At 40.2% G+C, this 26,065-nt stretch overlaps 1 long non-coding RNA gene across 1 annotated transcript in view; it reads right to left on the bottom strand.

The window, feature by feature from the left end:
• LOC117673582 (uncharacterized) overlaps positions 1-26,065 on the bottom strand; it is a 332,831-nt gene that overhangs the window by 79,930 nt on the left and 226,836 nt on the right. The window lies entirely within an intron of this gene.

Here is a 26,065-nt window from a genome sequence, read left to right as displayed (position 1 = left end):
TTACTTCTATAAAATCCTGTTATCTTGATAGTCTCCAACAGAAAGATGAGCAGGTGTGCTTTACACAAATTCATGACTCCTTCTCAGGATTCAAGCATTTTAAAATTATCATGAGAATATTTGGCACCACTACTGAAGTCTTATCATAATTAATCGTAAAAACATAAAACCAGAATTTAAACGTCTAAAAATTGAGTACTAAACATAAACAATTAAAAGACTTAAAAAAAAACAAAACATTAAAGAGCTTTATAAATGTGAAAAGGGGAATACATTCCTTCATTTCAAGAGGTAGCACATTGCAGAAGGCAGGATTGAAAAGGCTGAATTCTGAGTAACCATCAGACCAACTCATGGTATTTGTAGGGGAACTTCCCAAGAATGACCTCAGTGAAAATGGAAGTGGGGATCATATAGACAAAAACATTCTTTCAGATAGATTTGATCTTGTTCATGCTATGGTTTGCTCCTATCCATGTAGGCATTTAATTTTTTTTTTTTTAAATAAGATTCTTATTTAAAATAAGAATCATCACTCTGCATTTCTGAACTGAATTAGGAACAGAGATCTTCTGATGATTTTGGAGAATTATCTTGGAGAAGTAAATTTATTTATTTATTTATTTATTTTATTAAATTTGTAGACCGCCCTTCTCCTACTGGACTCAGGGCGGTGCACAGCCAAAATAAAAACATCCCAATACAAAATTTAAAATTTGTTAGAAGAGTTACACAACTTTGGCCTAAATTTAAAATCCCGATTAAAACCCATAGACAATTAAAAATCTAACATCTCAAAAAGGGGGGTGGGGTTTACGCCAGCCCTGCTTGGTGAAAAAGAAAGGTTTTTATGGCACGGCGAAAAGCCCGGAGATCTGGTATCATATGTATCTCCGGGGGCAGGTTGTTCCAGAGGGCAGGTGCTGCCACAGAGAAGGCCCTCCCCCTGTGGGTCGCCAGCCGACACTGCCTGGCTGACGGCATCCTGAGGAGTCCCTCTCTGTGGGAGCGTACTGGCCAGTGGGAGGCTATCGGCAGCAGAAGGCGGTCCCACAAATACCCAGGTCCAATGCCATGGAGCGCTTTAAAGGTGGTAACCAATACCTTGAAGCGCACCCGGAAGACCACTGGAAGCCAATGCAGTTCACGCAGGAGAGGCATCACATGGGAGCACCCCCTCGCTCCCATAATCCCCCGCGCAGCCACATTCTGCACCAGTTGGAGCCTCCGGGTGCTCCTCAAGGGGAGCCCCATGTAGAGAGCATTGCAGTAGTCTAGGTGGGAAGTGACGAGTGCCTGAGTGACTGTGCATAAGGAGCCCCAATCCAGAAAGGGACACAACTGGCGAATCAGGTGAACCTGATGAAAAGCCCGCCTGGCCATGGCCATCACATGCTCTTCTAAAGACAGCTGTGCATTGAGGAGGATGCCCAAGTTGCGAGCCCTCTCCGTGGGGGCCAATGACTCGCCCCCAATTGCCAGTGATGGCACCAACTGGCTATATCAGGACGCCGGAAGCCACAGTCCCTCGGTCTTGGAAGGGTCGAAGCCTGTTACTCCCCAACCAGATCCGCACGGCCTCCAGGCACCGGGTCATCACTTCAAGGGCATCGTTAGGGTGGTCCGGGGTGGAGATGTACAGCTGAGTATCGTCAGCGTACTGATGGAACTCCACCCCAAAGCCATGGATGATCTCGCCCAGCGGCTTCACATAAATGTTGAACAGAAGGGGCGAGAGGACCGACTCTTGTGGCACCCCACAAACAAGGCGCCTCGGGGTCGACCTCTGCCCCCCTCCAACACCGACTGCGTCTGGTCGGAGAGATAGGAGGAGAACCACTGCAGAACGGTGCCCCCCACTCCCAACCCCTCCAACCAGCGCAGCATGATACCATGGTCGATGGTATCAAAAGCCACTGAGAGATCTAACAGGACCAGGATAGAGGAACAACCCCTATCCCGAGTCCTCAAGAGATCATCCACCAACACGACCAATGCCGTTTCCATGCTGTACCCAGGCCTGAAGCCGGACTGGAGCGGATCCAGATAAACAGCTTCATCCAGGTACCCAGGAAGCTGTCGCGCCACCACACTCTCAACAACCTTCACCACAAAGGGAAGGTTGGAGACCGGACGGTAGTTAGCCAAAACAGCCGGATCCAGAGCGGGCTTCTTGAGGAGGGGCCTCACCACTGCCTCTTTCAAGGCGGGTGGCAAGACAACCTCACCCAAGGAAGCGTTGATAATCTCCTGGAGGCAGCCTCACATAACCTCCCAGGAGGCCAGCACCAACCAGGAGGGACACGGGTCCAATAAACATGTGGTCGCGTTCAGCCGCCCCAGTATCCTGTCCATGTCCTCGGGAGCAACAGGGACGAACTCCTCCCAAATGACATTCTCAAGACCAGCCTCCATCATCCCGTCTGTACCTACCCAGTCAGAGACCAGGCCTTCCCGAATCTGAGTGATTTTATCGTGCAGATACTGAACAAAGTCCTCAGCACGACCCTGCAAGGGACCCTCCCGCACTCCCAGATGGAGGAGGGAGTGGGTCACCCTAAACAGGGCGGCCGGGCGGTTATCTGCCAATGCGATAAGAGCGGAAAAATAGTTAGATTTTGCCGCTTTTATCGCCACAAGGTAGGTCTTAATATGAGATCTCACCCGTGTTCGGTCGGATTCGGAGCGACTAGACCTCCAACTGCTCTCTAGGTGTCTTTTCCGGTGCTTCATCTCCCTCAGCTCCTCGGAGAACCAAGGAGCCAGGTAAATTCGGCGACGGGTCAGAGGCCGCAAAGGCACGACTCGGTCCAAAGCGTCAGCGGCCACTCTATCCCAGGTGGCCATCAGCTCTTCAGCCAAGTCATGAGTCAGAGCAAGACACCCTCACCCAAGGAAGCGTTGATAATCCCCTGGAGCCAGCCTCACATAACCTCCCGGGAGGCCAGCACTAACCAGGAGAGACACGGGTCCAATAAACATGTGGTCGTGTTCAGCCGCCCCAGTATCCTGTCCACGTCCTCAGGAGCAACAGGGTCGAACTCCTCCCAAATGACATTCTCAAGACCGGCCTCTATCATCCTGTCTGTACCTACCCAGTCAGAGATCAGGCCTTCCCGAATCTGAGTGATTTTATCGTGCAGATACTGAACAAAGTCCTCAGCACAGTTGGAGAGACTAGACCTCCAACTGCTCTCTAGGCATCTTTTCTGGTGCTTCATCTCCCTCAGCTCCTCAGAGAACCAAGGAGCCAGGTAAACTCGGTGACGGGTCAGAGGCCGCAAAGGCACGACTCGGTCCAAAGCGTCAGCGGCCGCTCTATCCCAGGTGGCCACCAGCTCTTCAGCCGAGTCATGAGTCAGAGCCTCAGGAAATGGCCCAAGCTCCATCTGGAACCTATCAGGATCCATCAGGCGCCTGGGGCGGAACCATCTGGTCTGTTCCGCCTCCCTGCAGCGGGGTGTGGCGGTTAGAAAGTCAAGCCTAAGGAGGGAATGATCCGACCATGACATTTGGAAATTTGGAAGATGTATTTAATTTCAAATACTAGGAATGGGCAAACAGTAGCCAATGGGGTTCCTATAAGCAGAAGCTCCAGTATGAATCTAAATTCATAATGTCAAAATAGCTTGTAAGAATTGTATGTGAAAACTGCATAAGTGGATAGCTGTGTTCCTATCAAACAGGCAACAAGTAGTCAAAACAGGGAACACCTTATCTAACCCTGCACCTGTTAACAGCAGTGTCCCCCAATGCAGTGTTTTAGGACCCACACCCTTTATACTTTACATAAAAGACCTTTGCGATCATAATCAGTGCTGTGGAGTCGGAGTCGGAGGAAATTTTGGGTACCTGGAGTCAGAGTCGGAAGTACAAAAAACTGAGGAGTCGGAGTTGGAACATTTATCCCCCGACTCCACAGCCCTGGATCATATGATAAGCAACAGCATTCTCTTTGAGGATGATGTAAAACTATTCAACACCACTGACAATGCTGCTACTCTACAAAAAGACCTTGACTATGTGACAGAATGGTCAAACGATTGGCAACTCCAAATCTCAACCAACATTTGTCTTACACGTTGGCAAAAAAAATCAGAACACAAAATACAAGCTGGACGGATACGACCTAACAGATGACCCTCACTCTGTCAAAGACCTTGGAGTACTCATCTCAAATGATCAAGTGCCAGAGCTCACTGTAACAGCATTGCTAAAAAAGCATTAAGAGTTGTTAACCTAATCTTGCGTAGCTTCTTCTCTGGTAATATTGAGCTGCAAACTAGGGCATACAAAACTTTTGCCAGATCAATTCTTGAATACAGCTCATCTGTCTGGAACCCGCACTGTATATCGGACATTAATACAATCAAACGAGTCCAGAGATATTTCACAAGAAGTGTCCTCCACTCCTCTGTTTGCAACAAAATACCTTATGCCACCAGACTTGAAATTTTGGGCTTAGATAACGTAGAACTTCGCCGTTTTCGGTCTGACCTAAGTATAAGTACATAAAATCATCTGCTACAATGTCCTACCAGCCAATGAAAACTTCAACTTCAACCAAAACAATAAAAGAGCACACAGTAGATACACACTTATGGTAAACCAATCCAAACTAGACTGCAGAAAATACGACTTCAGTAACAGAGTTGTCAATACCTGGAATGCACTACCTGACTCTGTAGTTTCTTCCCCAAACCCTCAAAACTTTAACCTTAGACTGTAGACCTCACTACATTCCTAAGAGGTCTTTAAGGGATGTGCTTAAGCGCACCAGCGTGCCTATTGTCCCTATCCTAATGTTTCCTTTTATTCATATCCATTTCATGTATTTATAATTATGTTTATACTTGTCATAAAATACATGCTTGACGAAATACAAATAAATAAAAATAAAAAATATATATTTTATGAACAGGGTGTTGACCGGATCACATCTTATACATAATCATAGTTATAATGTATTTTAATCTTCCCATTTTTTTCAATATTCATCTTTTTTATATAATCCTTTATCACAAATTAGTCATTTTTTCAACATATCATTATCTCAACTTCTGCCATGTTGTTCTCTTTCCATAATTCTTTATCATTTTCAATTTTACTTACAAATAAGATCATTTTATGCCTTATATTTCTCCTCAGTTTCAATTATTCCAATTATTTACCATCTTTCTTCATTTCCGGAAGTAAGTCTCTAATTTCTTTTTCCCATGGGTGAAATGCTACCGGTTTGGACTGGTTTGGTCGAGCCGGTAGTGCTGGTGGCAGGTGGTTCGGAGAACCGGTAGTGATGGCAGCGCGAGGTTCCGCCCACCTGCCCGGTCATCATTACTTCCTGGTTTTAACCAGGAAGTAACCTGTTTTATAGCCTCTGCACATGCGCAGAAAGGTTTGTGCATGCGCAGAGGGTTCATGCGCGCATCGGATGTGCGCGCGCACACTTCCAAACCAGTAGGAAAGGTAAGTAGATTTCACCCCTGCTTTTTCCGAATCATTAGCATTTGAATTATTCATCTTAATTTACATTGTTATCAAAATTAATAATGTTGTTAAAGTACTTATTTTCACATTTCCATCTGCTGAGTTTTATCACAAACAAGTTCTATTCATTCTTCTTTGCAATAATAATCGCTTACATGATTTCAACATTGTTATTCCTTTTACAATTGACATTTTAAATAGTCATCTTAATTTACATTGTTATCAATATTAATAATGTTATCAAATTACTTATTTTCACATTTCTATCTGCTGAGATTTAATATAAACAAATTCTATTCATTCACCTTAAGAAATAACTTAAATCTTCAGTCAGCAAATAAACCCCAAGGAAGAGAAAGAGAGGTAATTATTCATTGACATTCTATTAGCACTTTGTTTAGCTGCTAGATCTTTTATAGTAGTATGGCACTATACTTCTGAAAAGAACAAAAGAAGTCCAGTAAGCCAGTAATACAAATTATATAATTTGCTTTTTTAAATAAATTGTTTAAAACTATTACATTCAACTTATCATTTTATATACTTTAAATGCTCAATAAAGGTGATTACTTGCTTGAACAATCCTTGTTCATTCTGGGTGATGAAACTGGTCAGAATGGCATTGGACTTGGCTAAGAGACATCATCAATGCTTTTGTGAGTACTGGATATGAGACATTTTAAAAAAAAGGTTATTTGGGTATGTTGGAAGTAAAAATAAAGTCAAAGAGCATAAGGATCCATTGCAGGGAGAAAGTGGTGAAGCAATAATGGCTGATGGTGAGGAAGCAGACCGTCTTATTTCATACTTTATGTTTGCTTTCTCTCAGAAGAGCAATTGAGTCCTAGCCAGGGGTGAAATGCTCCCAGTTCGGACCGGATCGCCTGATCCGGTAGTGATGGCAGCAGGTGGTTCGGAGAACCGGTAGCAAGAATCCCTGCGCCCCCCCCACACCATGCCCAGCTGAGCCGCACAATCATCAGAGACTTTTTTTTTACTTTTAAAAGCATTTTTTCTACAACCTCTTCCGATGAAAAAATGCTTTTAAAAGTTAAAAAAAAAAAAAGCCTCTGATGATCGCAGGGCTCAGCTGGGATCATCAGAGGCTTTTCAAAGCATTTTTTTCTGCAACCTCTTGGCTGAAGAGGTGGTAAGAAAAATGCTTTGAAAAGTCTCTGACGATCCCAGCTGAGTTCCCTGATCAGCAGAAAGGCATTTTTTAAAGAGCCTCTCTGAACATCCCAGCTGAGTTCTTGATCCATAGGTATCCATAGGTACCCACTATCAGTGTGTATGTTGTCCCCCCTCCACCGTGATCTGTTGCTGGAGTTTGTTCAGATGTTCTGGATCCTCCAACGGTATTCCCCCCCCCTCATGGTCTTCCATGCTGTTAAGGTGTATATGGTGTCGAGGGTTATTTGACACTCGACACTCTAGGTATTATTTTTACTTTCTTCTCTGTATTATCAGTATTTTTCTCAAAGTTGTAAGGATGTATTGAATTCCATTCACCAGTAGATGGCACCTCAGCTTAACTTCAATGTTGCATAGGTTGTAACAAGTTCCATTTGTAATTATTCAAACAAATAATCAAAATTCTGACAAGTAATTCCAGTATTTTAAAATGCCTAATTGCCAATAAAAATTAAAGATCCAGTCTTTCTGTGTTTTTAAAGGTTTTGCATTCTCTTCTTAATATCCTTTTCTTTTAAAGGTTTTGCATTCTCTTCTTAATATCATTTTCTTTTCTTTTGGGTCTATGATTTTTCTCTCTGTAACTGTTCGCCATTTAAACAAACTCTTTAAAGAGTCCCTTTTCCAGAGTTTATTTTCTTTAGGGTAGGTTTCAAGTAGGAAAAAAAAATCACCTCACCCAGTTCCAGTCATTGTTCACACACGCTCATCTTTGTTTCTTCGGCTGCTCCAGCTTCACGGCAGCCATAATGGCTGGCTCTCCTCTTCGTCATTGGATGAAAGGGAATTAGCCCTGGATCAAGCAGGAGAGCCACCACTCTCTGCGAACTGCAGGGCACACCTTTACTCTTTGTCACCCCTACAGGATGATTTTAGCCCCTTTATGGGGCCCTCCAACAAAGGGATTCGGCACGAGTTTGCAGAGCTCCGCTTTTTGCGTCCAATAGCGCCCGGATGTCAACCAGACATCCGATAGATATGCTATACTTAAAAGGAGCCAATATGGGTTGTCTCTCACACACATTATGTTAGCCAAATATTATCTTTTCTTTTCTTTTTTTTTTTTTAAATTTTTATTAATTTAAGAAACCACATAATACATTTATAAATGCAAGTAAAACAATTTACAACAAACATCATCTTTATAACATCTACCTATAATATCTGAATTGTTACAATATCAATATCCTATATTCTTCAATATACAATATTTCTCTCACCTTATATAATGATATTATTTTATTGATATCTCGTGTCTCTTTCTTAAATTTCATTTGATTTAAAACTTTATTTTACTCTATTGATATCTTTTCTTTTATTCAATTTTTCTTTCTTTCTTCTTCTCTTCTTTTTTCACTTCCCTCTAACCATTTATACCATTTTTGCCAGACTAGATAATATTATCTTTTCTATTGAAGTTTTTGGTCTTTTTGTCTGTATGTTTTAAAGTTTAGTGATGCACCAATTTCTCACTTCTCCATTCATTTGAGGTAATTTACTAGAGATGGAAGATGTGATGACATAGTGTATGCCATTCAACTTATGAAAACCAACAAAAATTAGGTAGATTAGTGGGGGAAACCCAGTATTTTTAAAAAGTGTATTTGCCAGGATTCAAACCAGCAACACTCTTTACCTATGCAATTGTTATAACCACTACGCTATTGAATGACTACCCAATAAAAAAAGCTCAAGAATAGATATCAGAGTTAGCCATTGACTCAGTTAAGAACCATTCCTGACTCAGGGACATAGCCAACCAAGTGTGGGACTGGCCTAGATGAAAGTCATGCACCATAGGGGCGACAGAATCCAAAACCCAGGATTTTGAAAGCAGAGCCGGCTCCTGGAGTTGTGCCTAGAGGTTGTTTTATGGTAAATGTTGAGGGAATACAGAACCATATTGATCCCAACCATCCCAAACTGGCCTGTACAATGCAGATAAGTTAAGCTCACAATATTGGATTGTGATTGACCATTGCAGGAATTTTAGATTTGCTTTAAGTTTGAAAAGTAGGAAAAGCCAAAAAGGACAGTCACTTATATACTTTTTCAACAGTGAAGCTGATTTTCCCCAAAGTCTACATGGGTTTTTTTCCACTAGAGTGTAACCCTCTAGATTTGCTAACAGTAAAAAAAAAAAAAAAACTAAATATATTCTTTAACCTCAACACAAACCACATATTTGCATTGTAAACTTTGTATTTGTTGTATTGCTTTTGCCATGGCTTAAATGTTTTTCCCAAAGACCCCTGGAGCTATAGTTTTGAAAAAGATTAGAATTGGGTGACCCTACCCTCAAATCTAAGGAGGAACTAGAATCAGAATGTCATGTCTGCCATTTGTTTATATATTTACAATTGAAAGAAAGATTTAAATTAGATAAAAAGAACCATGGGTTTAACTTTGTTTAAAATGAATTGGAAATTCTATTGTGTGGTAGTGATGAACATATTATTGCTAAAGTCTATAAAATGTTATTGAATTTAAATCTGGAAAATGAACAAGTAAAGCATTGTATGATTCAATGGGCAAGGAACTTTGGATATAATGTAATGCTTGAACAATGGGAGAATATGTGGAAGAAAGGTTTAAAATTTACATTAAACTATAACTTAAAAGAAAATTTCTATAAGATGATGTATCATTGGTATTTAACTCCAGACAAGTTATCAAGAATGTATAAAGGTATTTCAAATGATTGTTGGAAATGTAAATGTAAAGAAGGGACTTTTTATCATTTATGGTGGACATGTGATAAAGCAAAGAAATATTGGAGTAGGATTCGTATCTTAATACAGAAAATTCTTAATGTGAATATAGAAAGAAAACCAGAGACTTTTCTTTTGGGTTTAATGGAAAAAGATCTGGGGAAAAAAATCGGAACTTTTATGTTATGTATGTTGATGGCAGCAAGACTACTTTATGCACAGAAAGGGAAGGTTACCTCGATCCTCACAATGGATGAATGGCTGCAAAAATTGATGGAGTTAGCAGAGATTATTAAATTGACTGTTTTGATTAAAGAAAATAATACAAATTTATTTCTATTTGGAAACTGCTTCTGAACTTTGTGCTTGAGGTGGAAAAAAATGAAACTTTGATTTTGGGTTTTAATGATTAGACAGATTTGTTGTTATAGAAATGGCTAGTTTATACTATTATGTAAAAATAAAAAGCTGAGATTTGATGTTAATGCCTTATTCTACTGCGAGAATAGGAGTCAGAAGTCAATGCCTTTTTTCTTTTTCCCCCATGCTTTCCCCCATTTTTCTCTTCCCTTTTCCCTTCCCTACTTCCCTACTATTTACTTTTGTATTTTCTTTGTATGCTATATTATAAGCTAATAAACATCATTTAAAAAAAAAGAAAAAAGAAAAGGATTAGATTCCATAGATCTCCTTGCATAGAACAATTCACAGGATTTCCTAAGGAATAAAGACAAGTTGGAGTCTGTGGTATTATATATCTCCAAATAAGTTACTGAAGTTAGTAGCAGGGCAAAAATTAATATACTATTTTCAAAGTTCAAAGACAATGCATGTCTTGCAATTCCATCCCATATTTATTTATTTATTTATTTATTTATTTTGTTCGATTTCTATACCGCCCTACTCCCGAAGGACTCAGGGCGGTGCACAGCCAAACAATAAAACACATCCATACAAAATTTAAAAGTAGAATAAAATCAAATTAAATAATTTTGGCTCCGACAAATTTAAAACCCCGAACTATTTAAAACCAATTTTAAAATTGAATGTATAAAATACTAAACGATATTTAAAAATTAAAAATCTTTTATGAAAGAGGGAGAAAATTAGGCCAGGCCCGCCTGGTGAAATAATAAGGTCTTTAAAGCGCGGCGGAAGGTGCGCAGATCCGGGATCCTCCGTATCTCTGGGGGGAGCTCGTTCCAGATAGTAGGTGCCCCCACAGAGAAGGCTCTCCCCCTGGGGGCCGCCAGTCGGCATTGTTTGGCCGACGGCACCCGGAGGAGCCCCTCTCTATGGGAGCGTACCGGGAGGCTATTGGTGGTAGTAGGCGGTCCCACAAGTACCCAGGTCCTAAGCCATGGAGCGCTTTAAAGGTGGTAACCAAAACCTTGAAGCGCACCCGGAAGACCACCGGGAGCCAGTGCAGCTCGCGCAGGAGAGGTGTTACATGGGAACGCCATGTCGCTCCCATTACCACCCGCGCGGCCGCACTCTGCGCCAGTTGGACCCTCCGGGTGCTCCTCAAGGGGAACCCCATGTAGAGAGCGTTGCAATAGTCCAGGCGGGAGGTGACAAGGGCATGAGTGACCGTGCATAACGAGTCCCGATCCAGAAAGGGACGCAACTGGCGAATCAGGCGAACCTGATGAAAAATCCTCCCGGTCACGGCCGTCAAGTGCTCTTCTAAAGACAGCCGTGAATCCAAGAGGACGCCCAAGTTGCGCGCCCTCTCCGTGGGGGCCAATGATTCGCCCCCAATAGTCAGTGATGGCACCAACTGACTATATTGGGACGTCGGAAACCACAGCCACTCGGTCTTGGATGGGTTGAGCCTGAGCCTGTTCCTCCCCATCCAGATCCGCACGGCCTCCAGGCACTGGGACATCACTTCAAGGGCATCGTTGGGGTGGTCTGGGGTGGAGATGTACAGCTGGGTGTCGTCAGCGTACTGGTGGTACTTCACCCCAAAACCATGGATGATCTCGCCCAGCGGCTTCACATAAATGTTGAACAGGAGGAGCGAGAGGACCGACCCTTGTGGCACCCCACATATGAGGGGCCTCGGGGTTGACCTCTGCCCCCCTGTCAACACAGACTGCGACCGGTCAGAGAGAAAGGAGGAGAACCACCACAACACAGTGCCTCCCACCCCTAACTCTTCCAGCCGGTGCAGCATGATACCATGGTCGATGGTATCAAAAGCTGCTGAGAGATCTAACAGGACCAGGACAGAGGAGCATCCCCTGTCCCGAGCCCTCCAGAGATCATCTACCAATGTGACCAATGCCGTTTCCGTGCTGTACCTGGACCTGAAGCCTGACTGGAACGGATCTAGATACGTCGTTTCATCCAGGTGCTGGGGGAGCTGTTGCGCGACCACATATAAGGCATATACAAAAAGAGGAAAAGGCCAAAGCACATGAGACAGACCCAGAAGAAAAGAGAGATAGACAATATAAAAGTCATACTACAAAGCATCAATTATCAATGGTTGAGGCTGCCAGAAGAGCAAGAACTAGAACTTTCTATCTCCCTTGATACCCGAAGCGGTAAAAGAGAAAAAATGAAGAAGAAAGACAACGCATAGCAATGTACTTCTTGTTGCAAAGAAATACAGCAGTTGAATCTAATAAGGAGAAGCCATATTACAAATTGATGCCAAGCATTTCCAAGCTTGTCAGCAAAAAGTAAAACCTGTAATAAACCTGATATAAAGAAAAACTTGAAATATTTTGTTTGGATTATCAGATGATTCTACAGAAAAGAAAGGGAATATAAAGTCAGTTTAATTGATCAAGGTTAAAACAAGGTAAGTTGTTATTTCTGGCAACATTTAAGGACTTTCTGCTGACACCAAGACTGAAAAGATGTTTAAGGATTTGTTTATAGATATGAGAAGGTTATGGGATGAAGAGATAAACATTTGCAACTCGCAAATGCAAGATGAAGAGTTATTAAATTTGTTTATACTTGTGATACAAGTTGGAAATTCTTTACATATTTCTTTTTTCTTTTATTATATTTTTATTTTTTATTTTTTGGTAAGTTTTACTTCTTTCTATTCTTTTTTATTCTTTCTTTATGTTTAATTTATATTAGATTTTACTATTATAATCAAAATTCTTAGTAATAAGAATTTATATCTAGGATTTTTATTCCAATCTGAACTGTCATTTTCAGTCAAGCCTTTAGTTTGTTAAGATGACTTGTTCACTTTTAATTAATATAGCAGATTATGCTAACTCATTACAAACAAGTCAATTTTGTGTGTCTCATGAGTGTTAAAGACATAATTTACCCAAATGGTATCTTTGTTCTTGAAAACAGTATTGACTTTATTCAGAATTATTTGGAAAAAAATGTTTGTGTGTGTGTGTGTGTGTATCTAAATCTGCTTATATTAGAAAAACTACCTTAAAATAGAATTTTAAAAGTATAAATACCTGAATTGTACAGATATTTAAAGAAGGCATCATTCTATTTGCAAAAGAACATCTGTAGTCATGAAAACCTTTGAAAGGCTAGTGCTGTCTCATTTGAAAACCATCAGGGATCCGCTGTTAGACCCCTTGCAGTTTGCATACCGAGCAAATAGATCAACAGATGATGCTGTTAATATGGCTCTACACTACATCCTACAACATCTTGAATCTCCAAAGACCTACGCAACGGTCCTCTTTGTAGACTTTAGTTCAGCATTCAATACCATCATTCCAGACACTCTTCTAACTAAGCTAAACCAGCTACAGGTACCTGGACACACTAGTAAGTGGATCATAAGCTTCCTAACAAACAGGAAGCATCAGGTGCAGAATGACATCAGATACCTGTACAATTAGCACAGAGGCCCCACAAGGCTGTGTGCTCTATCCACTTCTCTCTGTATATCAATGACTGCATCTCTAACAATCCATCTGTTAAACTACTGAAGTTCGCAGATGACACAACAGTGATCGGTCTCATTTGAGACAATGATGAATCCGCATACAGACGGGAGGTTGAACAACTAGCCTCATGGTGCGACCGGAACAATCTGGAACTGAACACACTCAAAACTGTAGAAATGGTGGTAGACTTTAGGAGAAACCCTTCCATATTTCCACTTCTTACAATACTAGACAACACAGTATCAACAGTAGAGACCTTCAAATTTCTAGGTTCTACCATATAACAAGATCTAAAATGGATAGCTAACATCAAAAACATCATCAAAAAAGCACAATAAAGAATGTTCTTTCTGTGCCAATTCAGAAAGCTCAAACTACCCAAGGATCTGCTGATACAGTTCTACAGAGGAATTATTGAGTCTGTCATCTGCACCTCTATAACTGTCTGGTTTGGTTCTGCAACCCAACAAGACAGACACAGATAATTAGAACTGCAGAAAAAACAATTGCTACCAACCTGCCTTCCATTGAGGACCTGTATACTGCACGAGTCAAAAAGAAGGAGGGCTGTGAAAATATTTACAGACCCCTCACATCCTGGACACAAACTGTTTCAACTCCTACCCTCAAAACGACGCTATAGAGCACTGCACACCAGAACAACTAGACACAAGGACAGTTTTTTCCCAAACGCCATCACTCTGCTAAACAAATAATTCCCTCAACACTGTCAAACTATTTACTAAGTCTGCACTACTATTAATCTTCTCATTGTTCCCATCACCCATCTCCTTCCACTTATGACTGTATGACTGTAACTTTGTTGTTTGTATCCTTACAATTTATATTGATATTGTTTTCTGATTGCTTATTTGTACCCTATGACTATCATTAAGTGTTTTACCTTATGATTCTTGATGAACATATCCTTTTTTATGTACAGAGAGCATATGCACTAAGACAAATTCCTTGTGTGTCCAATCACACTTGGCCAATAAAAAATTCTATTCTATTCTATTCTGTTCTGTTCTATTCTATTCTATGAAATTGTAGTTAAAGTAAAAAAAAAGTGCATAAAAGTTCCACCAACATGCAACCAATAGTGCTGTGCTGTCTCATAGTGATGGTAGTACATCGATGGGAATAGCATTTCCCTGAATGATGAGCAAAGAACACTAGGAATATATGTCAAAGAGTATATAATCCCAGCAAGGACATTCAAAGCAAGAACATCCCAGCTACCCAAATAAAACAATCAGATTCCTAGATTGGGCAGCAGCAATACAGGAAGTTGGTAGAGATGGATGGTAGAGAGCCATGGTGGCGCAGTAGTTATAATGCTTTACTGTGGGCTACTTCTGCTGACTGCTGGCTGCCTGCAATTTGGCAGATTGAATCTCACCAGACTCAAGGTTGACTCAGCCTTCCAACCTTCCAAGGTGGGTAAAATGAGGACCCAGATTGTTGGGGGCAATATGCTGACTCTGTAAACCACATAGAGAGGCTGTAAAAGCATTGTAAAGCAGAATATAAGTCTAAGTGCTATTGCTATTTCTTTAGTGATATTCAGCAAAAACAACATTTCATATTGTAAGGAATAAGGCAGTATCAAGTGACTGATAATATAGTGCCAGATGATGGGTTGCTTAAGTCATGGTAGAAGTAAGATACACACATACTTTCATAGACATTATATAAGGAGCACATAGCTATTGGCATGGGAGAAGGTTAGAGATAAATACTATGTGAAAATACCAATATGGTTATCAACAATGGAAGCATTAATACACCCAAATATCTTTAATTTTGGAAATATTGTTAGATATAAGGAGTTACTAACAGATAAGGGGGAATTGAAGGGGAAACGAGAACTGGAAGAATGGGATTGAGATGGATTGGTATATGTACAAGCAAATACAAACAAGATATGAAAAAGTTGCTAAATTACATGGTTTTTACTTAGAAAAGACAGAGTTGGATAGGATACTCACAGGAACAGAGGACAAATTAATTAAAACAATTATAATTTCTTGCTTGGCATTGAGTTAGAGGAAGAACAAGTAAAGGAAACAATGATAGCTTGGGCAAAGAATTTTGGATACTCAATTGATTTAGACAAATGGCAACAGTTATGGGAAAGGAATTACAAACTAACAATGTCCACTGCATATAAAGAAAATCAATATAAAATGTTTTACAGATGGCATATGCCCCCTGAGAAACTGGCAAAAATGTTTAAAGATAAATCAGCTAAATGCAGGAAATGTCATCAGTTACCAAGTTCTTATTATCATATGTGGTGGACATGTCCAGAAGCTAAAAACTATTGGAATAAAATTAAGACATAGTTGGAAGATGATACAACAACATATAGATTTAAAACCAGAGCTGTTCCTACTGGGTACCTTCCGGAGAAAACCAGTAAAGAAAATAACTACTTGATTATACATGTAATAATAGCTGCAAGGATTCTTTTTGCACAAAACTGGAAATCAGAGAAAATACCCTTGAAAGAAGAAGTAATTAAAAAATTTTTAGACTGTGCAGAAATGAATAGATTAACTCTGATGATTAAAGAAAGAGAGGATACAGAATACTTTAAGATATGGGATCAATTTTACCATTGGTTAGAAAAGAGATACTGATGAGTAAATTAATAGCTATGTAAAAAAATGGTATAATTAGAATATTGTACTTTTGGAGAAATATTGCAATAGATTTGGTGAAAATGAAGACAGAAGAAACAACAAAAAGAAGATGACATTACAGAGAAAATGCCAAGATGTCACACGGGAGGGATGACTGATGTATTAAATATTTGTTTGTGTATAAAATAAAATAAAAAATTCAAAAAAAAAAGTCAGATGACAATCTATAAACTGAGAATTCTCCTTCCTGAGAAGCGACAGACTAGTAATCATTTATGGTGTGTCTACATAGAATCTTTTGAATGTCTAATTGCTGATGTTGTCATGCAGAAAAATAAAATGCAAAGCTGCTAAATCAGAATTACAGTGGGAACATGGAATGAATGAGAGCATGAACATGAGAAAGCTCAACATAGTGAAATATTAAATGATTTGACTAGGTAATCAGCTTTTTAGGCATCATTAATTTTAATGCTAATTTGAAGGTCTTTTTGAATTTTCTATGTAAAACAGAAAAAATATAATGATATGGGTTTCATGATTAAAAAATAGCTGGTAGAAAAAAATTTAGGGTAAGAGATTTATAAGTTTAAAATCATTTCTTTGTATTTCTTTTTCTTCTGCATTTTTGGCTCTGATTTCTCTTTCCTTCTTTCCTTTCTTCATTTTTCTATCTTTAATATTAGTTTAATCCTTATATATTAAAAAATCTAATAAAGTTGTCTAAAAACATCTTAAGCATTGACAAATTAAAATGGACTGGAATTGAACACTTTCAATAAGAAAATTATACAGTTATTACTTAGGATAGGAAACACAAGGAATGGTGGTGTTTTTATTCAGGTGGGATACAGAAAAAACAGTACTCGCCTATAATGTAACAAGTATCTGAACAATACTAATTAGACTTTGGAGATAAGCATTTAACATGATGATGATTTAAATGTATGCTCTAACTAGTGATGCAGAAGGGGAGAGGGTGATGGTAAAACTCAGTTTGAAATTGACAGAACATACAAGCTGCATTTTATTGTAGACTAGAATGCAAACATTGGAAATCTTAAGGAAGTAATAAATTGGACTGTAGAGCCTAGCAAATTGAAATGAAGTAGGAGACTATCAGTTTCTGCAAATACAATAATTTTTTTCATTGCTAACACAGTTTTAAAACAGTCAAAATGACATCAGTACACATGGATATCATAAGATGGTTAGTTATAACAGCAAAAACATGGATACAGCAAATTGTTGAACTGCTCACAAACTGCTCAGATGCAAGTTAAGCATAAGCCAAAGAAGAAAGCCAACCAGTTTCACAATATTATCTTGCAATATATTCAGTGTTTTCAAGAAGAACACCAGAAATCACTTTGAAGTTATGAGTCTCATTGATAGAGAATTCAGAGGGAATGAAATCAAAGAAGTTGTTAAAGGTGAAAGTGAAAAGGGACTGCCAAATACGAAGAAATGGAAGAAAGCAAACTGGATGTCAGGACAAATGTTGAAAATGACCAAAATGAGAACAGAAGCCAAAGCCAAGAAAGATAAAGGTAGAGGAAATAACTTAATAAAGAACTTAAGAGAGCTGTTAGATGAGACAAGAAGCAATTTTACAAAGATCTGTAAAAACATTGAAAATGGAAACACACATGGAAAAACAGGAAAAGTCTTCCAAAAGATCTCAGAAGGAGGTTTCAACTTTGAATTGGTATGTTAGGAGATTCCAATGGACAATCAGTAAATTTGTTTGATCCAAAGAAGATCAAACAAAACAAAAGGAGTATACTGAATTTCTCTGCAGCAGAGATGTCAACATCCAAGATACCTTAGAAAACATTCTCCACTTATAAAATCTGGTAATATAAGATGAAGTTAGATTAGCACATTTATTACAAAATCAGGCTATAGGAATGTATGGAATATCTACTGAAATATGGCAAGAAACAGATTTTTTTTCTGAACAATGCCACCAAATCTGAACAATGACATAGTAGCTAATATGTAGGAAGAGGTCAGTTTATATACCAATCCCCCCCAAAAATAATTTAATAGAATATACAAACTATTACACAATAACTTAATTTCTCATGCTAGCAAAATAATGTGTAGGATCATACAACAGTTTACAGCCCTATATGGAAAGGAAGGTGTGAGATGTTTTAGCTGGTTTTAGAAAAGGACATAGAAATTGAGATACTATTGCTGATACACACTGGATAATTTAAAAACTTAAAAAATACCAAAAGGATGTGAATATGTATGTCAGCCTCCGCCTTTACTGCTTTGGCTTCCATGGTAACGGGGGGAGGGGGAGCTAGCATGGAGGGGGGAAGCGTGCTGGAGAGACAGAGAAACGAAAGTGATACTTAAGCTACTGGGCTGCATCTTTGAAGCTGCTATCGGATCAACGGTCATGGCATTCCTGATTGATGACGTGTGCTCCCACCTGACCTCTAGGAGACCCTTGGATTGGATGATTTACGATGGACAGTGGGAGGGAATGCTTTCTATCTGTAATTTTTGCGCTTTTGCCTCAGATTCTGCTTTTCCTTGGTTGCGATCACTTCATTTTCCAATAAAAGTACCTTCCTCTATAAACAACGGAGTTTGGGTTATTCTTTCTTGGACTTTGAAGGAAGCATACCTGACAATGTACTTCATTTATTATAAAAGAACCTTCAGTTGTTTCAGTCATGTCAAGCCATGCAATGTGCCTGGAAAAATGAGAATCCAGGAATTTTCACTGAACTCAAGAAGACCCATACAAATGTCAGATACCACAATTTTGATGGAATACAGCAAAACAGAGTGGCACCAGTTTAGCAAAGGAGGAAGACAAGACCGTATGCTCTTCCCTTATTTATTCAATTTGTATGTTGAGTATATATTGAAAGAATCTGGATTTCAAAATGCATCTGGTATTACAACTGGAGGAAGAAACACCAATAACCTGCACTATGCCATTGATACAACTCTGATAACTGGAAATGCAAATGATTGCAAGCTTCAGTGATGAAATTTAAGAAGCATCGTGAAAAAGTGCAACCAGGATTAAAGAAGATCAAACTGATAACAATGTCTGACACTAGTGATCTATATTAAGAATATTTTGCCACTCTGTAGGTAGTATCTGCATTTGAATCAGACAGAAAAAATGATATAAAACCTGTCAGATCAATCTCAACAATTACTCAAAAGAAATGATAATAGTGGCTGATGAGAAATTTTACAAAAGGAACAATGTACTAAAAATATGCCAAAAAGGTGGGAAGATAACCAATATGGAACAAATACAAATCTTGATTGCATACAGTAATTGCAAAAGGTGGAACATTTGGTCAAGATAACAAAAAAAAAAAAACTCATGGAAATTATCTTGGAGGGAAGTCATTGAAAAGGAAGAAGCCAGGCAAAGATTTCAATGTAGACTTTGGCTAAAATTTTGTTTACTGACATTCTAGAGAACTGACTTTGCCATCAGACCATTGAAGGGTACCTCCACTCTCTAATATAACATTTTATAAATTAGTTTTTTCTTTCAACTATAAATCACAGAGTGAATGCCATAAAGTCATACAAGGAAAGCACATCAGTTTTAGCAAGCCGATATCCCACATGTTCTTTCCTCTTTAAAGAGTCCTTATGTACTCTTTAAAGAATACATAAATTAGAATCATGAACTTGTCCATCATCTTAAAACTTGGATACAAAACAAGAAATTATAACAATGCTGGCTGGGATAGTAACCTAAATGCAATTGTTTATCCAGCTTGAAAAACACACTAGAAAAATGCTCCAGAACTTTTTACTAAATTTCAGCTAATAAACCATACTACATACATATTGTAGTACATATTCTTAGATTTCAAAGCTTCACGGGCAGTTTTAATAACAGATGAGGAATATTTTACAATAGAATAGAGCTGGAAGGGACCTTGGAGGTCTTCTAATCCAGCCCCCTGTTCAAGGAGAAGAATGTATACCATTTCAGACAAGTGACTGTCTCGTGATGGCAAACTTACGACATGTGTGCCGGAGGTGCCATGCAGAGCCATCTCTCCAGGCATGCCAGCCATTGCCCATTGCTCTTCCGGGTTCCAGTGCACACATGCACACCAGCCAGCTGGTCTTCGCACATGCAGGAGCACCGGAAACCAGAAGAGCAGCTCCCTGGTGCGCATATGCATGACGGGAAACTGATCTTCCAGTTTCCAGCATGTGCATGCGCGCCGACAAGCTGATCTTCACGTGCGCATGCATGCCAGAAACTGGAAGACCAAGTGACCGGTACGCATATGCATGCTATTCCGGTTTCCGGTTCTCACTCCCCCCCCATGAACATACGCTTTTATTTTCGCACTTTGTGCCGAAAAGGTTCGCCAATACTAGTCTAGTCTCTTCTTAAAAACCTCCAGTGATAGAGTGCCTACAATTTCTGAAGGCAAACTGTTCCACTGGTTAATTGTCCTCACTGTTAAGAAGTTTCTTAATTACAGATTTCTCTCTTTGTTTAGTTTCCAACCATTGTTCCTTGTCCTGCCCTCCGGTGCTTTGTAGAATAATTTGACAGCCTCTCAAATACTGGATTACTGCTATCGTGTCACCCCTAATTCTTCTTTTCTTTAGACTAGCCAAACCCCAAAACTGCATCCATTCTTCATATGGTTTAGTCTCCAGGCCTTTGATCATCTTAGTTTCTCTTCTCTGAACCTTTTCCAAAGTCTTAACATCTTTTTAGTAGTATGGTGATAAAAATTGGTTGCAGTATTCCAGGTGTAGTCTTACTAGAGTTTTATAAAGCAGTACTAATATTTCATGTGATCTTGATTCTATGCCTGTTTATAAAACCCAGGATTGTATTAGTTTTTTTGGCTGCTGCTGCAAACTGCTGACTCATGTTCAAGTGATCATCCACTAGGACTCCAAGGTCCTTGTAAGGATTGTCTCTCCCTCTAAGTTAAGAAAGTGAAAACTCTTGAAATGGAGTATTTCAAAAGGAACCTTTTATTAAGCAGAAGTGACAGCAACAGATTCAAAGTAATGTCTGAATACCGTTAGGCAAGACAAGTAGGATTAAAGCAGTAGAGACCCCTCCCTTTAGCCAGAATGCAGATTTTAGCCAATACACAAGTGTGTAGATGCTTTCTTTACCAGCTGCCCTGAGAACCGGATAAGCATGCATTCCCATTGCTATTCTCCATTATCCTTTAAAGTGAAACAGCCCACATGGCCATAATTAACATTTCCCAAAGGTAAGGAGTTCTAAGGGCGCTTCGGCGCCAGGATATAGGTTGTAAAATATCTGTTGACACAGACAATGCTAATAAATCGAATCCAAGGCCACCCCTTATCCTAATTGAATGGCAGTATCACTTTTAGGGATCTGACAGTCCCTCTCACAGCTGTTTTTGAGCCAGGTCTCGCCTAATCTGTACTTATACCTTTGATTTTTCCTGCCTAAATGTAAAACCTTGCTTTTCTCCACATTAAAATTCATTTTGTTGGATAAGGCCCATTGTTCAAGTTTGTCAAGATTTCTTTGGATCCTAAACTTGTCTTCTGGGGTGTTGGCTATTCCTGCCAGTTTAGTGTCACCTGCAAATTTGATGAGTTCTCCTTTTATTCCCTCAACTAAATCCTTAATGAAGATATTGAAGAGTACTGGGCCTAAGACGGAGCCTTGTGGTACCCTACTGCTTACTTCTCTTCATGTGGATGTAGTACCATTAAGGACTACTCATTGAATATTGTTTATCAGCCAGCTACAAATCCATCTGGTGGTGATGTTGTCTATTTCACATTTTTCTAGCTTACAATGAAGTAGGTTGTGGTCTACTTTATCAAATGCTTTACTGAAATCTAAGTATACTATGTCCACAGCATTTTGCTGGTCTACTAATTTAGTGACTTTATCAAAGAATGAAATAAGATTGGTTTGGCATGATTGAACAAACCCGTGCTGGCTACTAGTTATAATTTTATTTGTTTCTAGTTGTTTACAGATTTTTTTATTATTATCTTTTCCAGGATCTTCCCAGGTATTGATGTTAGACTGATTGGTCTGTAGTTTCCTTGGTCTTCCCCGGTGCTCTAGGATTTTTGAAAGATATGGCAGGAGACCATATCAGTGGTTCTGAGATAAGATCTGCCAGCTCCTTCAGAACTCTGGGATATAATCTGTCAGGTCCTGGTGATTTATATTTGTCAAGTTCAGGTAGGTGTTCTCTTACCATTTTCTTGCCTATTTTAATTTTAATTTCTAGTTTGTCTTTAGAGTAGGTTTTTTTGGTATGTTGGGTTATAATTTCTTTTGCATGAAGATTGATTCAAAGAATGAGTTAAGCAGCTCTGCATTCTCCCTGCTGCCAGTTACTTCCTTGCCATCTTCTCATTTTAGTGGACCTACTGTTTCCTTGACTTTTTTCTTGTTATTAATATATTGAAATAATTTTTTTTATTATCTTTGACTTTTGTTGCAAGTCTTTGTTTATTCTGAGCCTTTGCTTTCCTGACTTCATCTGCCTTAATTATGTGTCCCTCTTTCCATTTTTTGTACTTGTCGCTTTTGTCTTTCATCTTACCAGAGAGATCTTTGTGCAGTCATGCTGGTTTCTTCTTGAATTGCTTGTTTTTCTTTTTCAGTGGCATTGTGCTGGATTGGGCTTTTATGATCACATTTTCAGAGTTTCCCATGCTTCTTGAGTTGTTTTCCCCTTTAGGATTTTCATCCATGGAATCTTTCCTAGGCGCTCTCTGACTCTGTTTAAATCAGCTCTTTTAAAGTTTAATAAATTGGTTGGATTATTTTCTATTGCTTGTGTTTGCATTGTATTGAGTTCCAGTATGACATGGTCACTTTGACCAAGATTCCAGCAACTTCCACTCTATCACTTCTTCTCTATTAGTAAGAATTAAGTCCAATATAGTTTTACTTCTAGTTCTCTCCTCTACTTTTTGGATGATAAAGTTGTTGGCTAGGTTGGTTAGGAATCTGTTTGATCTCCCACTCACTTCAGAGTTTGATATCTGGATAGTTAGTCTCCCATTACTACTGTGGTATGCTTCCTACATATATTTGTTAACTGGTTGGCAAAGAGTTCATCTATTTCTTTGGTTGCGTGGCCTGTAATATACACCTATGGCAATGTTACTTTCCCCCTCTTTTATATTGACCCATATATATTCTGGAGGGGTTTTATCTTTGACCGTGTGTATTTCTGTAGTTATGTAGTGGTCTCTCACATATAATGCAACTCCACCCCCTCTTTTTGTTGATCTGTTTCCTTTGAACAATTTGTATTCATCCATCAGTACATTCTAGTCATGGGTTTCGTTCGACCAGGTTTCTGTAATGGCAACTATGTCATATCTACCCTCATGTATTATTGGTTCTAGTTCACCCTGTTTGTTCTCCAAGCTTTGAGCATTTGTATATACCGTATTTTTCAGACTATAAGACACACCGGTGTATAAGATGCACCAAGATTTCGAAGAGGTAAGTAAAAAAAAAAAAAGGGTTTTGCCCTCCCTGGCCCCCAGGAGCACTCTGCAGGTCTCCCAAACCCTCTGTGCGCCATTCCTGCAAAAAAATGGGGCACGCAGAGGGTTTGGGAGGCCTCCAGAGTGCTCCTTGGGGGCTGGGGGAGGGAAAAAGTGTCCCTGTTTTGGCAAAAAAGGGGTCTGTTTTTTGCAAAAACTGGCATATTTTTGCCCTCCCCAGCCCCCAGGAGCACTCTGCAGGCCTCCCAAACCCTCTGCACACCCTGTTTTTTTTTTTTTTTTTTGCAAAAAATGGGATGAGCGGGGCGGGGCTTCGGGAGGCCAAAAATGGGTGTATTCAGTGTATAACACACATCAACATTTCCACCCTCTTTTAGGAGGGAAAAAAGTGTGTCTTATATTCTGAAAAATATGGTAAGTATTTAAGACTCTTATGTCTGTCCATGGGTATGGTTCCTGCATCTCCTAATTGTTGTTTAGGTTTTTCTTTTTTCCCTATCACTCCCTACCTCATTGTTTGTTTTCTTGGGATTCATGAATGGTTTTGTGTGCTAGAGATTCTAAAGATTGGTCACCCTCCCCCCTCAATTTTAGTTTAAAGCCCTTCTGATGAGTTGGGCCAGTCTTTTTCCAAGTATATCTTCCCCTGTGTTCATGTGTCCGTCCCTTGCCAAGAGTCCATTTTTTAGGTAATGCAGTCCATGGTCCAGGAAACCAAAGTTTTCTTGGCAGCACCAACACTTTAGCCAGTGGTTTATTTCTAGGATTATTTTCCCTCCTCAATGGGTGTTGACCTTTTGTTGGGAATACTGAGGAGAACACCACTTCTGCTCCTAGCTCCTTAACTTTATTGCCTAGTTGCTTATAATCTTTCAATGTTTATGGAGATTCTCAGTCATCCTGGTCATGGTTGTCCTAAAAGTGCTTTTTCAAGAGGCAACTGGACTTTCCGGTTTTTCTTTCAAGATGTTTCATTTTTCATCCAAAAAGCTTCCTCAGCTGAAGAAGTTTCTTGGATGAGAAGTGAAACATCTTCAAAGAAAATCCAGAAAGTCCAGTTGCCTCTTGAAAAAGCATCTTTGGGATTATCTCTCAATATTGTACTTTGTTGTGTCATTCTTTGTTGTGTCATTCATCCTAATATGAAAGAGGAGGAAAGGGTAGTATTCTATGGTGCCCCTCCTTCCCACACTTGAAGCACATAGTTTGGGTGCTGGTCTGCTTTTGGCAGTTTTTGGGGCTTCTTTAGGGGCAGAGGGGGAAGGTTTACTCCAGCCACGGTTTCCATGGTGCCGGTCTCTAGCCAGATCTATTTCCACCTTGTCTGCCAACACATACCAGGGCTGAAGATCTCGAGGGCCCCCATGGGAGATGCAGCTTTGATAGATTTTCTCATTAAGCCTATTTTTGTAGCATTCCATCAGGACTTCTGGGGGCCAGCCAGGCATGTGGCAGCCAGCTCATGAACTTCTGGGTGTATTCTGCCACTGATCTCCGTCCCTGGTTGATGGTCTTCACCCTGGTCCTAGCCTTGCGTTTGGCTAGGTGGTCCTCGAACCTCCAGCGGAGTTCCATCATAAACTGGTCGTAATCTCTTAGCTGGGGGACATTGTCAAGAGTGAAGAGTGACGATCCAGTCTGCTGCAGCCCCTTCCAGTGACCCATCTCACTTTGGCTGCCTCCAATCCGAAATCCATTCCATACTCCTGCATGTAATTCCAAACTTGAGCTAGGAAGAATCCCGAGGTTTTGGTATCCTCTCATATTTTACTCCCAGTGGATGAACCCTAGGAATTTGGTGCGTCTGGGGGACAGCTTCCCCTGCTGGGGGTGCTTGGGCTGCAGCAGCAGCTGCTGCTGGGGAAACAGCTACCAAAGCTGCCCCCTGCAGAGTGACAGAGACCACTGCTGGGGTTGCATAGACAGCTCCCCCTGCTGCCTCACCAGCCTCTTCATGCGCTAACAGGGCATGTTTCTGTGTGAGGGGCCCCTGAGCTTTCTGACTCTTGAGCGCTTCGTGCAAAAGTTACAAGTCTCTTTGTCAGATTCTGGCAGGGTATAATCTCCACGCTGGACTCTGATGAGTGTCACCCCAGGGGTGTGTGCTCATCAGGGTCTTCTATGTGTCCTACACTCAGCAACCATCTGGCTCAGACTTGATTCTCCTCAAGTTGCAGCTCTTCCAGCCATGTCATCTCCTCGCAGCACCAGTGCGACTGGGGGGGAGATTGACCCCAGGGCTCTGGACTCTTCCTGGTCACTCCGGTTGGTTGACATTGTGTGCTCAGCCCCCTCGATAGACCTGGGTCTCTGGGTTGGCCAATAAAGCAGATCTTGCCTAATGTCAGGCCTGTCTCTGTTCAAAACCTAAGAAAGGAAACTCCCAACTCCATTGAGATAGAGAAGAGGTACTTTTTCTGAGTTTGAAATGATAGCAGTGAAAGCAAGGCAAAATCTGAGTCACAATGTATGAAAGTTACAGATTGAACGTTTCCCCAACGCCCCCCCCCCCCGATCCCTTGCTGAGTCTCCAATCAATGTCCAGTATAATGTAGTGTGAAGTTCAGGTATTTCGCCCATCTGGAGTCCTAGGACAGTTGGCCTTGACATGGTGTAAATAACACCACTCAGCAGC

Source organism: Pantherophis guttatus, chromosome 7, assembly GCF_059756535.1.
Source record: "Pantherophis guttatus breed Tessera chromosome 7, ASM5975653v1, whole genome shotgun sequence".
Taxonomy (NCBI): Eukaryota; Metazoa; Chordata; class Lepidosauria; order Squamata; family Colubridae; genus Pantherophis; species Pantherophis guttatus.
This window is presented reverse-complemented; position numbering and strand designations above follow the sequence as displayed.